Raw genomic sequence first — 15161 nt, 5'->3', positions numbered from 1 at the left:
ACTAGGATGAGCAGAATCAAGTTTTACAGCCTCGGAGACAGGTATAAATAAGGTGCTGTCTGGGGGATGAGAGCAGTCTGGCTAGGGGAGTCAATTCGAATGCCTCCTTTTCCTTCCCATTTCTTCTGAAAAAAGGAATCAATTTCTACAAGATCCCCTGCCAACTTTTCATTGTTATTGCCAGGTGTACTTTATGTGTTGAATACTCCAGGTGGATTCATGGAAGGGATTCATAAGGTCTGCTCTGGAGCAGAATGGGAAGGAGGTCAGATGTGCCAGAGGAACATGTGAAGGGAAGCAGGAGGAAATACTGAACAGGATCCTCGGAGGTTCAGGGAGCAACAGAGATGTATATTGGGTGTGTCAGTCATGTGGAGGGTCTCTTTGGGTCTTGGATACACTCCTTTTTCTAACTGTGCCATCGCAGTCTGCCCCTGCCTGGTGATTATTGTGTAGTTTCATGGAGGTATGATTTCCCTCTTGTCGAAGTCACTCATGCTAAGTGCACGATTCATTGAATTTCAGTTGTTTTAAAGACTTGTGCAAGCATCACCACAAACCAGTTTGGGAAGATTTCCATCCTATCCTGTGGTTGGCTCCTGTTTGTTCTGTGATACAAATTAAGAGCCTGCTGAGAGAACTCTACCCTAAGCCTTTCAACATAGGAAATAAAGTGGTGTATATTGAAGATGGCTGTGGGTGGGGAGGAAAATCTGTCCCTTTCCTCTGTGATTAGAGGAGACGGATAAAGTAGGGTTTGCCAGTGTCATGAAGGATGATACCATCGGCTTTTAGGATGAGCTACCCCTGCAAATGAACAACTTTACGTAAGCCTTTTGTGAAGTGGACGTTCTTGAGTGTTGAGCAGAGTAACTTCTTAGACTCGGTTTTAGATTCGATGTACTTTGCTTCAGTCTTGCTGCTTCTCTAAATCCAATCATGTCTTTTTTGGAAGCAGAGATGGCCAAGCTACTGCTGCAGCAGGAGATGATTAGTGCCTCTTTGATCATAGTGCCGCATTTGAACCCTCAGCTACCGCTTATGTGACACTCACTAGAAAGTTGGTAAAATTTACTGTTGGGTAATTCCCATGGATTTAGAACTTTTATATTTTTCAGTGCCCAATTTTATTGGGATTCTAGGGTCAACTCGAGTTTATTTGCACACCATCTCCTTGAGAAGTTTGTAGAGCTTTTGCAGGGAGAAGTGAGGAATTTACTTTAGATGTGTCATAAAATTATGTCTTAAAAGGAAAAAAAGTTGGCACTCAGGATATTGCATGAAAAGTTGGTACACTGTTTTGTTTGTAAAACATTTCCTTTCTTCTGGAGCTCCCTCATTTTTTGAAGTTGTAAGTTTGGACATTTCTCTCCTCAAATTCAGGTAGCCTGACAACTCAATAGACCTTGGATAGTCATGAAGTACTTTAGAAGTTTTCGAGGTAAACATTCATCCTTAGCGAGACATGAAAGTTCGAATCTTGCCTCAAAAGTGCATCTCTCTGAGGTAATGAGTTTCAGATTGAAAAAAAAAAAAAAAGAACAACTCCCAGAAAACAGGGCTGGGGTGTAGCTAACCTGGAGTAGAGCAAGGCTTCTTCCCTGTGGTTTGTGGGTCATCCACCACAGTGGTTTTGCTCCTTAGGGCACATGGGTTTTACTGTAGTGTTTGTCTTTAATAAACCTTCTCCATGAAATACATGGAAAAACTACATGTCTTCTGAGCCATCTAATTTACCCAACCTTTTGGCTTCTAAGATCGCCCTTATCCCAAAACGGTGATAATTTTGTTTGTATTTGCTATTACATTGAACTTAGTGATTTATTGATACTGACTGGATCTTCTGTCTACTTGGTAACCTTCCAGTAAATTACCTGGGTAGTTGTTCTTATTTGACAAGTTTTTCTGGAGCATACCACGAAATGGGCTCTGGTGTCTAGTGGTGGAAAAACAGACAATGTCCTTGTTCTCATTGCATTTGGAATACTGTGGAGAAGAAGAGAAATTCAGCAAGTAAACAGAAAAGTGAAATAATTGTGGCCAGTGGCAAGTGTTTTGAGAAATCAGAGCAGAATGTGAAACTACACAGTGATGAGAAACTCGTTCTAGACAGTGTTAAGGTACACCTTTGCCTTTTGGGGCAGCGTGCACGCTCCTTTCTTTTGGGGGCAAGGGGTAGTTACTTCTGTAGGTCATTTCTGAAGACTCTGCCATTTAGCTCCTGGGGTTGGGGAGAATTAAAGGTGGAACCTTCGTGGACAGGCTAGTCAACCTTTCCTTAGTTGCCTGCCACATCCTGAGACCAGGCCAGCCAACTTGTCAGTGTATCCTGTCAGTTACTGGGATGGGAGGTTGGAGTGCATTCCTCATGTGGCATAGGTTTCTCCTGTGCTTCTGTCAATGCTGAAGAAATTCCAAGATTATTAAAAGCTCTTTTGGTAAACGGCAGCTACTTGAGGAAGTTGTCAGCACTAACTCAGTTCAGTAGAACTTCAGGTAATAGTGGATCCCTAAATATCGCCCTCAACCCGCAAGGACGACAAGAAGCCCCAGTTCAGATGTATCTTCTCTCTCTTTATTTCTGCAAGTCTACACACTTGTATACGCTTACCTGACCAGTCAGCGAGCAGGGTACAGGAAGGAGTGAATCAGGCTGCACACCTAAACGAACAACTTTGCTAGCAACCAATGCTGTTTGCTTCCTCTTTGGGCATTCTGCTTAGTCTCATGAGGCAATCCTAACCTGGCAACTAGCCAGGCGCCATATTTTAATGGCGGAGGCCGCCCTGGCCAGGGGCCTGCCTCTGACATCTCCCCTTTTTTCTATTATGGCAGGGATTGTGGCTGTCTTAGGTTGTCAGTGGCGGGGAATATCCTTACCCATCATCAGACGGCAGATATCAATGATCTGCATCCTGTCTTAGGTTGGTATATTTCCCCCACCAATCTTACCCGTCGTTGACTACCGATCCAGCATACTTAGCCACACTTGGTGGGATGTTCCAGCCTCGATGGCTAACAAGTCCTGCACCATGGCTTGCCATTGCCTATGTTGCTGTCGCCTCCAAATTTGCAGTTTCCTTACTAGCAGAATCAAGCCCATTACGAGGATTATCATCAGACAAATTACGCTAGCCGCTTGTTTCATAAAGGTTAACACATCTTGCAATGTTTTGATTATCTCTGGGAGGGTTGCCAGCTCATCTCTGGTGTTCTTTATCCTTGTTATGCCTAGTAGCAGGTGCTGAGTGTAGTTTTGGAATTCTGCGGACTGATTCCCCCGCAAGTATTGGGAGAGCTGTCAGGAGACATTCTGTAAGTCACTCATATTAGTATAGGCTATGGGAGTTACACAAATTGCCGGGAAGGGTGCTATACATCCCAGTCCCAATAGGGCCCCCAATATGTCCACTTGTTCTTGAACCAAATCCACTCTCTGGTTGACTATCGGGATTCCTGCTTACAGATGTGCATTGATCTGAGACTGTTTGAAGGACAGCCGCCGTTCCTTCTGCAGGGGTGTTCACAACTTCTGCAGTGGGTATAGTTGTAGCAAGTGAGACTGCTGCTGCCGTGGCAGCTGCTGTAGATATAGCCAGTGCTGTCACAAAGGCGGCTGTGATACCAAAATCTCTCTTCTTTCTGGATATCACCACCGGTAACTTGTCCTCTGAAATGGAAACTGGGATAGGAACATGGGTAGGGATACGTATAATCACAGCCAGCTTGAAGGCAGTTACATTCCAGCACTGGGAAAGATAGCAATTCTTAGTGCAATTAACGTATCATTCAGCTCGCTAGCATTTGTTACGAGGAAAAGGAACGGTGGCGGTGGCGAGGCGCATATGGGAGTGGGCTGATAAGTAATATTATTGGGACAAGACACATTAACTGTTGCCTCAAAGGTACTAGAGTCATTTTGTTTATAAAACAGTTGAGGAATTTGCCATTTAACATGGACACTGCTGAGATATCAGTACATGCTCCTAGCAAGTTACAGACCTGCCATGCATCAAAGGGAGAGGAGGGAATATGAGAGAAGAGATAGTCACTGGTAAAGGATATGGCCATGCTTTAACCACTGCCCACAGCTCTCTGGCTTGAGTCAGCCACAGGAGGTGTAGCATCCCCAGAGTTATCATCAGCATCTTCAGCATCATGACTGGTGTTCGGAGGCAAGGCTGCACGCACCAGCCACTCTGGAATCCAAATTGGAGCCTCCTTTTCCTGTGGAAAAACACATACAGACCCCCTACTCCATACTAACACTGGATGTGCTCCATTGCACTTTCCTGTGAGGATGTCCTTCCAAAGTACTAAAGGCTTAGGGGGAGCAGCAGCATCACTTCCATGTCTGTCTGCAGCTGATTTACCCGTTTGGTCCATCATTGAAAAATTCAAAATAAAGAGAATGGCGTTGAGCTTATCTTTAGGGGACCTGAAGGTGTCCCCTATTCCCCCTTTTTGTTTATAAAGCGCATTTTTTATTGTAAGATGTGCACACTCCACAAAACTCTGTCCTTGTGGGTTATAGGGTATTCCATGTATCAAGTGAAGTCAAGTTGTTGTAGGAAGGCTTTAAAGGGTTGTGAGGTGTAGGCTGGGCCATTGTCTGTCTTTAACTGGCCTGGCTTTCCCCATGCCACGAAAGCCTGTAGGCAATGGGCGATAACATCTCTGGATTTTTCCCCCGTATGCACTGAGGTGAAAATTATTCCAGAGCAGGTATCTACAGAGACATGAACATATCTTAACTTTCCAAATTCTTAAACATGTGTGACATCCATTTGCCATATATGATTAGGTAACAAACCCTTAGGATTAACCCCCAAGGACTGGTGCAGGTAGTAAGGTTACGCAATTTCTGCAGGAGACTACTATGTCCCATGCCTGTGCTTTTGTTATGTTAAATTTGAGGCAAAGAGTTAAAGCATTCACATGGAACAGCTTATGATAATGTCTCACCTATTGCACTGGGTCCTCAATGGCAAAGACAAATTCTCCTCTGGTTAAGGAGTCTGCTAACCGATTAATTTTTGTCAGGGGGCCTGGTAAGGTTGTATGAGCTCATATGTGGCCAATATAAAATGGAGCCTTCCTGTCCCAAACTAATGTTTGGATTTCTTGTAATGCCTCAGAGATAGTAGAACTGACATTATTAGAACCCACATTTTCAATGATAGAGACAGCTTGCACCACATATCTTCTATCTGATAAAAGGTTGAAGGGTTCTTGATGAAACATTTGAAATGCTTTTATCACTGTGAGCAGCTCGGTTTCTTGGGGAGAGGAGCTTTGAAATACGAAGGTCCAACTCTCTTCTGTGGTAACTATAGGTCCTACTCCTTGCTTAGATCCATCAGTGAATATAAGCCTTACATTACTGAGGTGTTTATGGTGAGTGATCCTAGGGTATGTGATTGGATTGGATAAACTGAACTGTATCCATGGATGTGATGGGTAGTGGCTATCAAATTGAGTGCACGTTATAGTTATCAAAATGGCTCAGTCATCATCACAGGCTGCTAGGCACTTTATTTGTTCCTGCGTATATGGTGATATTATAGTATCTGTTTGTTTACCAAATGCTGCTATACTATGTTTAATCCCTTTAAGTATAATTTGTGCAATGGCACTTGGGTACCAGGGCAAGACCTTCTCTGGAGAGTAGGTCAAACTAACCCATGATATGGGGCCAGATTGCCAAAAAACTGCAGTGGGGGCTTGTTTTTCGGCAAGGACACAAAATAGCAAAGGTTTGGAGTAGTCATTTCTGTCTATCTGAGCAGCTTCTAGCCTTTTCTGGATCAGACTGATGGCTTCTTTTGCCCCCTCAGTCAACTGACGAGGAGAGATGAGGTTAGGGTCTCCTTTAAGTGTCTCAAATAAGGGTGACAATTCCTGATCAGTGAGTTTTAGATAGGGCCTCATCCAATTAATATCTCTTAACAATTTTTGAAAATCATTTAACGTGTTTAGGTGATCCGTCCGCAGGGTTATCTTTAAAGGTCTGACTTTAGTATTCTCTAACCTAGTTCCCAAATACTCTTTAATGGGCGTCATTTGGACCTCTTCTGGTGCTATGTGTAATCCGAATTTCTCAAAATGTTTGAAAAGAAAGGAAAGGGCCTTCTCAATATATTGTTCTTTTTTATGGCACAGCAAAATATCATCCATATAATGATACACAATGAGCGGGGGGAATTGTGTTCTAACCTCCTTCAGGGCTTGGTCCACATATAATTGGCACATTGTAGGGCTGTTGGCCATGCCCTGAGGCAATACCACCCACTCATAATGTTGATCCAGACAAGAATGATTAATGGTAGGTACTGTGAAAGCGAAACATTGGGTGTCCTCGGGGAGCAATGGGATGGAAAAGAAACAGTCTTTAATATCTATTACCACAGAGGGCCAACCAGAGGGCAGGGCTGAGACTAAAGGCAGCCCCCAGCTGTACTGCTCCCATGGCCACCAACTTTTCATTAACTGCTCATAAGTCATGTAACAATCGCTATTTCCCCGACTTGTTCTTAAAATAGGCATATTCCATGGTGATGTGGAGGGCCGAATATGCCCGGCAGCATGTTGCTCTTTTACTAACGTGTGGGCAGCTTCACATTTTTCTTTAGGCAGGGGCCACTGAGGAACCCACATGGGTTTACTGTTTTTCCATTGAATTTTTAGAGGTTCAGTGGCCCCTAAGAAAAACCCAGCCCTGGCCCACCTATTCTTTGAGAGAAGTAATTAGTCAAGGGAATAGGTTCAGGGGTGCCCTGCAGCTGTTTTCCTAGGCCTCCCGTTCCAGGATAACCAGACTTAGTCATTAAGGCTTGAGCTTCCTCAATATAGAATAATTCTGGAGTCAACTTCAGGTTCATTTGGGCCAAGACATCCCGTCCCCACAATGAAATGGGAATCTTAAGGACACATGGCTGCACAAGTCCATGGTGGCCTTCATCATCCTTCCATGGCAGTGTAGCTGCACTTCACATGGGGCTATGAGCAATCCCTAATCCTCGAAGTGTTTGATCAGCCTTTTGCACAGGCCAATCCTTAGACCAATCAGCTTCATTGATGATACTGCAATCTGCTCCAGTGTTCAATAAGCCCATGAATTTCTTGTCTCTTACCCAAAAAGAGTAAAAGGGTCTATTTTCCATGCCTAGCGTGACGCATGCTAGAGGAACTCCAGATGAACAGAACCCCTTCTGTCCCCGCGTAACCTCATGGCTTCCAAAAAGCTTGTGACAACTAGGCAATACCAGTATTTGAGCTATCTTATCACCTGGACTAATAGCTGTAATTCCACGTGGGGAGAATACCAGGATTTTCACCGTTCCATTATAATCAGCATCTATAACACCGGGGTGAACAAGGAGTTCTGATAACGCCATCGAGCTCCGTCCTAGCAAGAGGCCCACAGTGTCCTCAGGTAATGGACCCTTAAAATCTGATTCGACTACCTGGGTCCCCATCTCTGGAGTCAGTATGAGTCTGGTGGTGGCACGGATGCCAATCCTGCACTCCCTGTTGTGGCTCGCCTTGGATCGTTGGCGGATAATGCGAGCGAGCCACCTGTTGGAGCACCCCATACATTTGAGGGCCCTGGGGTGTGGGGCCCCCCTTCCCATTTTTTGACCCTCTTGGAGGCAGAGAGTTTCTTTGTATATCCCTTATTGAGCGGCATTCATATGCCCAGTGGGCACCCTTCCCACATCTTGGGCACATACCTGGTTTTTTAGGCTCTTGATAGGACACCTTTCTCTCAGGGCACTCACGCTTAAGGTGTCCTGGCTCCTTGCAGTAATAGCAAACTCCAGGAGTACCCCTATGTTTATATTGTTGAGCTCCCTGAAATCCTTGTAAACCTTGAGTGATAGCTGCAGCCATAACCTGCCCTTGAATAACACTGTCGTTGATATCCCTGCAAACTTTAATATATGTACTCAAGTCTTTGCTTTTCCAAGGTCTGATGGCTTCTTTACACCATTTATTAGCTTGCTCATAAGCCAGCTGTTTTATCAATGGCATGGCTGCCTCTACCTCCCCAAATATTCGACCAGCTGTTTGCATCAGCCTCGCTACCAAATCAGCATATGCTTCATTTGGTCCTTGTATTACCTTAGACAGCTGACCCTGTAAATCCCCACTGCCTTGAATTGTCTTCCATGCTTTAGTGGCCACCGCGGCTATTTACAGATACACCGCAGGGTTGTATTGTATTTGGGCCTGCTTTCCCATGTACGGTCCTATTCCCATTAACATTTCTAAGGCCCACTGAGGATTTCCAGCCGCTGCATTACGGCGGGCAGTGTCCTCTGAGTATTCTTGCCAGGCTGTTTTCCATACTAGATATTGCCTTCCCGACAAGGTTGTGCAGGCTAGGTTACCCCAGTCTTCAGGGACTAAGTTCATTCCTGATATGGTCTCCAGCAAAGATACCGTAAAGACTGCCTGAGGGCCATACTGCATGACTGCTTCCTTTAATTGCTTAACTAGTTTACAATCAAGAGGCTGATGATACCGCTGGTTGTTTTGCTCGTCTAAAACTGGAAAGGCAGAGGCCAGGTCATGATCTCTCCAGCTCGAAACCCTGCCACTACCACATGTGGTGCAGCAGTACAAGCTCCTTGGCACACCATAGGATTATACAGCGGAGGGGCACTAGGTGTCGCTGGAGTCGATAGTTTCAACTGTTCAAAGTTGCAATGCATTTTTCGGCCTAACTCCTCCCCTGACATTTCTTCTTCCTCTTCACTAGAACTACCCCCCTCTGAGGCACGAGAAGACCAATCCTCTTTCACTTCCTCCAATGCCAATGCTCCCTCTTGTAGAGCTGATTCATATTTGGGTTTAGGCCCCACCAGTCATCCCCGGACTAAGGTCCATATTGCCAGGGACCCAGGTGGCAAAGGCGTTTTATTGTCCTGTTTCTTCAAATCCTCCCCTAAGTGGTCCCATTGAGGTATGTTTAGCAAGCCTTCATCTAGGAACCATGGAGCCGCCTTTTCCACTGTATTCAAAAAGGCCCGAGCAGTTTTTGCTTTTAGTGAAGTTCCATTGGCTTTCAGCAGGTCTTTTAAAGACTCTTCCAACCGCACTTTAGATACTTCAGATCCCATTATGAACACACAGACAACAGACGTGGACGATAAAGACAGTAACTAACACATCAACTTTTTACACGCATATACTTCAGTCGACATTTACTTCCCACTTTACCGTGGAATTCCCACTTTTGAACGTGGCCTTTACTCCCTGCTTTACCGCGGAATTCCCACTTTTGAACGTGGCTAATGTCCCCGCTTACCTGCGGAACTTTACTCCCCGCTTTCCTGCGAATAACCTTGCAAGATTTTTTTATTTAGTTCCCGGGTGCCGGCGCCATTTATCGCCCTCGACCCGCAAGGATGACAAGAAGCCCCAGTTCAGATGTATCTTCTCTCTCTTTATTTCCGCAAGTCTACACACTTATATACGCTTACCTGACCAATCAGCGAGCAGGGTACAGGAGGGAGCGAATCAGGCTGCACACCTAAAAGAACAACTTTCCTAGCAACCAATGCTGTTTACTTCCTCTTTGGGCATTCCGCTTAGTCTCATGAGGCAATCCTAACCTGGCAACTAGCCAGGCGCCATCCTTTAATGGCGGAGGCCGCCCTGGTCGGGGGCCTGCCTCCGACACCTAAATGACGTGTGCTGCAGTACTTTGGCTCTCACTTTCTCTTTGGCTCTTTCAGGAGGGCCGTTTTGTGGGTGGCGTCTTCGCCCCCATGTTTCCATCCTTCCTTTTTCGGTAAGGAGGGTTTTGTTCTTGTTATTGTTTTTTTGTTTCTTTTAAAGGTTTATTTATCCTTTTAAGGATATTTATTTATTTGAGAGTCTCCATCGGGGGCATGGGGAGGGTAGAGGGAGAGAGTAAGAATGTCAGGTACACTCTGCACTGAGCCAGGAGCCAGACTGAAGGCTCCATCCCAGGACCCTGAGATCATGAAGTGAGCCAGAGTCGGGAGGGGGATGCTTAACCCTCTGAGCCCTGAAAATGGGCTGAGAATATGTAGTAGAACACTGCTGACTGTACTGTTTGTCACTTGACTCATTCAGAAAATTACACAATTCCTCAAAATAACATGCCATGCCATCATTAAAATCAGTAGTCCCAGGCAGGAGAGAGATTGTGAATGACTGCTCCCCACACAGGGCACTGGTGTCTGGACAGGGTCTGATGGAGCACGTGTAATTAAGCCTTTGGTCTCTGTGTTGTCACGTGTGGATTTAGCTTTCCAGGGTATGCATTGCTGTCTTTATTTTGTCAGCACACTTCTCTCCTGCCTCAGGAGCCTGGGAAGGGGCTTCGGCCTGGGGTATGGGCAAGAGGCCAGGACTTTAGGAGAGGCTGCTCCAAAGCTCCTGGTGGCAGAAGAGCAGAAGGGAGCAGGGGAACTGGTGCCAAAAGAAAGAGGCCCGCTGGCTCCCAGGGCACTCCAAGCCTGGAGGCATAGCAAGCAGCACTGGCAGTTGCAAGACTCAGTGTGGGGAACTGCCTACCTGGGAACGGCTTCGGGACTGGGTCCCCACTACAGCCCCTTAAGGCAGACTTGCAGGGCCTGGAGCCCATCGCCACTTGCTGGAATCACACGCTCCACCTCGCTGGGCCAGTAGGTCACCAAGAGGCCCGCACGCCCCCAAGGAGCACACACTCCATGACATGCACTCAGTAGAGGCAGCGCAGGTGGGAGCTGGTCTCAGGAGACTGGCAGCTGTGGAGGCTCAAGGGGCGACGGGGGAGGCAGTGGTGGCACTGAAGGGTGCTCAAGGCCCAGTGGCCTAGGTAGGGCTGAGGTCCTGGGCTGTGAAGGGAGAGGGGCAGACCATGAGGACTCCACCTATGGCGTTACTCCTCCAAGCAGTGCTGGTTTCGGCTTTTGGGGGGTGGGTGGGGGTACAGCCCATCCTTGACCATGGGCCACAAGAAGAGCCTGACTAGGTACCTGCATGGAGCAGAGGGAGTGGAATGGGAGGAAGGGATGGGGGCAGGCAGGGACTGGCACTGGCTGGACTCTGGGGTCACCCGGGGTGGGGGGAGGCAGGCATTGCTAAGATGGAGTTCCCGGGGCTGGAGGATATCCTGGCGCTGGGGATGTATCTCTCCCGCTAGGGATCGGGATTGGGGCTGTTCCCACTGCTGCAGCCCTGGGGGCTCATTCTCAGGGGCCCTCTGTGAATGGGGGGCTCAGTCAGTTATGCATCTGCCTTTAACTGGCATCCTGATCTCAGGGTCCTGAGACTGAGCCCTGCTCAGAGAGGAGGCTGCCTCTCCCTCTCCCTCTGCGTCTGCCCACGACTTTTGCTCACTGTCTCTCAAATAATAAAATCTTTTGAAGAAAGTAAATATAAAAGTTTATTTAGCATAATGTTGAGAAAAACAAGTTCAATCTTTAAGAAAAAATGATGATAGTGATAGGTATAAGTATCAGTTTAAACTAGCTTTGTATGACGGATCTCGATGAATCTTTGCATCCATGCCCTGAGGAATGAATCCATGCTGTCCCCACATCACAGAGAAGGACACAGAGGTTTGGAGAGGTTAAGTAATTATCCAGGCAAAGAGTAGAAATTGGAAGAATGGAAACTGGTCCTGTTCTCTTCCAGAGGCTCAACTGGCAACTTGTTTTTTCCATTTCCTTAATAAACATAGACTTTTTAGACTACGAACCAGTGCTATATTCTGTCCCTCCAGGATTCTCCCCAGGCCCCATCAGAGAGGGCTCTGGGGCCAGATTCTCCCTCCCTGTTCCAGGGGCCCCGGATGACTCCTTCTGTCTGCTCAGAAAGAAGGACACAGAGCTCTGGGGAGGGACCCTTCCTTGGCCGCGGGTGTCCACCTCTGCTTGGCTTTCCCATGCCCTTCTGGAAGGTGAAGTCAGAGTCACAGGTTGAGAGGTGGCTGGGGAAGGAGGAGGAGGCCAAGGGCATCCCAGCCTGGTGATTCCACTTACCTGCCAGACCATTCTTCCCAGGTCCATCCAGCATCCCATTGATCTGCTGCAACTTCTGCTGCTGGTGCTGCTGGTGCTTCCAGATCCCTCCAGCACCAGCAGGAGTGTAGGAGGGATCTGCCCTGTGGGGACCCAGGAATCTTGTAAGATGCATCCAGCCCTTTCCACAGGTGCCCAATCCCCCATTCCTTTCAGGGTGCCCCGGAGCTCAGTTGCCCAGTCCTGTATAATCCCTCACTTGATCACCTTTCCCACAGTCCAGGAATCTCTCAGTCTTGCCAGGGGCCCAGAGCTCACCCCACAGTTCATGGGGTCTTCCTGCCATCTGGTGCTGGAATGCTGATGTCGGCAAAAGGCAGGGCATATCACAGGCCGGAAACAGGAGGGACCTGTGGTTGTCACCTGGGCTGCCATTAACAGGGGTGAGACATGAGGCACTGGATCTCCAGAGACACTGAGCCCCTGGCGGTGATGATGTCAATGTCTGCGTGTTCTCAACATGTGACTTCTTCTTGTCCTCCACACATTTATGGACATGGGCATGGACACTCCCGGTTCAGTGAAGGAAATGAGCACCAGGCCAAACAGAAGGTAAGCAGGACAGCTGGATCTCAAACTCTAGGCACCCGGATTGTCTCCAGGGGCCACAAAGGGTTTCATAGATGGGAGACTGACACTGGCTTTGGGGACCCCTCCTCAACTCCATGACTGATCTCACCTATTTGAGGCCCCCAAACTCTATTCCCTGCTTCTTTCCCTGCTCCCGATTCCAGTTCTAATCAAGGTGCCTCTGGCCATCTTCCATGGAAGTCCCTGGCCCCCTTACAGGTTGGGCCTCTCTCCTGTTCCCTTTTGGGATAGTCTGACTCCACCCCTTCCATAGCTGGTCTCCTTCTACAACCAGAGCAGCCCAACTCTGGGGTTCTTGAGGTGGACAGCGGCATCTAAGCAGAATTGAATACTTTGTTTTGTTATCCTTGTTTTGTTGTTGGCTTATTTTTTATGGTTTCTGTATGTGTATGTTTAGGATATTGTTGTAACTGAGGGTGGCAGGAGTGGAAGTGGGTGCGAAGGATGGGGTGGCTGGGGAATGGGCATTGGAGAGGTATGTGCTTTGGTGAGTGCTTGAACTGTGTGCGACTGATGAATCACAGACTACCCCTGAAACAAAAACTACATTATATGTTAATTAAAAAAACAAGCTGTTGTTCTATTTAAGCAGTACTAGAGTGGTTCCTGTTTACAAGAAATTTACACAATAATAAAGTGGTGGTTTGTAGAGCACTGAAAATCAGCTGTCTTGGGCCAGAAAGAGTTGAGGAAACATTTGAGAGTCCTAGGGAGACACAGTTTAGGAAGTTCAGCTCAGGACAGGCCCCAGGAGAGAGGATAACAAGGGGTTTGTCTAGTATCCTGGGTCCCTGGCCCTGCCCACTGCTTGGCTGTCCCCACCCAGCACAGATGGAGCTGCCAGCTCTCTGGGTGTTATCCTAGATCCGCCAGGGGAGAAGCTGGTGAAAGTCTTTTAAAATGCTCTCATTCCTGGAGGTCCCAGAAGATGACATGAGAGTCTGATTGGACTGTTTCCCTGTAAAGTTTCCTCATGTAAAGCCGAAGCTAGTGCGTAGGAGGGTCACAAAGAGAAGTGACAGATCTACTCTGTCAGAGGTGTTCCAATGTCTCAGCCAATTTGGGATGATTTTGAGATCATGAAGTCTTCTCAGACTAATACCGGAGGATATTCCAGCCCAGAAGACATATTTGATTTCAATTGTATCATCCTCGTATCATTCAGTTCCAGTGTTGCTCTTTTCCTTTTCTATTTCTTTTTTATTTACGATTTTATTTACTTATTTGACACACAGAGAGAGATCACAAGTTGGCAGAGAGGCAGGCAGAGAGTGAGGGGAAAGCAGGCTCCCTCCTGAGCACAGAGCCCGATGTGGGGCTTGATCATAGAACCTGATCATGACCTGAGCCACCAGGAGCCCCTCTTTTTTCTATTTTTTACTCCTGTTCCCATGATAGAGGTACTTCTCAATTTCTAAACGTATGGGAATTTCTAGTTCACTTTTTATCAGTGATTTCTAGCACATTATATTACCACAAGATGCTCTGTAGTTGCCTGAATTGATGCATCTGAAACAAAATTGAAATTTCCCTTATGGCTAAAGTAAATTGGGCGTATTTTTGTAATGGTCTCCTATGTGCCTAAAATCAGTGGATGTGGATGTGGACAGATGTATGGAGACAGCTATGGGATTCAGATGGTTTGCCATTAAGATTTACATCTTGTGGATGTTCTGTCTGTGTTGAGTTGCTGAGAGAGGCTCGAACCTCCTACTCTGGTTGTGTACTTGCTTGTTGTTGCAGTTTGGTTCTCCTTTGCTTTCTACATTGTTCAGCCAGTGGCTCTCAGACGGGAGTTTGGAAGGGAAGGAGAGAGCGCCCAGAAGAGGGAACAGGGACCTGGGTTGGAGGAAGTAAACAAGAAGAATGGCTAAAGATCCAGAGAGGATCTGTTGTTGCAATGGCGTGTGTTGGGGTATCAGGTGGGAAGGGGCTTTGTACCAATGAGGTCACGTGTGGCATCCATGTTGAGCTACTAGGGGCAAAGGCAGGGGATTGGTGGAGAGATTAGAATGTTTCTCAGTTGCTAAGGAAACGTTCAAACCCGGCAAGGCTTGGTGGAGAATGGATTCTCCACACCAACTGCTCCTGAGAGTTCACTTTACCTGCTAATGTGTCCTGCTGACCTTGTCCTTTACTAACCTGCTGACCTCCTAACTTTTCTGAACCGTGCTACTTCCCCTTGAGTACTTAATCTGACCCTGACACCGCCTGACACTGTCCCTGACCCCTCCCCTGACCAACATTTTCCCCATCCTACCCTCTATTTCTTCCCTATTCCCCTCCCTAATTACCACCCTGCCCCTCCCCACCCCTTCCGAACACCCCCACCCCACCCTCCCCTGCCCCCCAACCATCTCCACTTCCTCACTGGGCCCACAGTGCCCCTTAAAAGGACGAGGACATGATGGTGCAAAGGCTACTCTTCTGGCTTGTCTTGCTCCAGGATCCCAGTTCCCCAAACCCAAATGTGAGTAAATTTGACACTTCACTAATGTCTTCCTTCTTCTCCTTCTTCTTTTCCTTCTT

Source organism: Mustela nivalis (assembly GCF_964662115.1).
Source record: "Mustela nivalis genome assembly, contig: HAP1_SCAFFOLD_1984, whole genome shotgun sequence".
Taxonomy (NCBI): domain Eukaryota; kingdom Metazoa; phylum Chordata; class Mammalia; order Carnivora; family Mustelidae; genus Mustela; species Mustela nivalis.
This window is presented reverse-complemented; position numbering follows the sequence as displayed.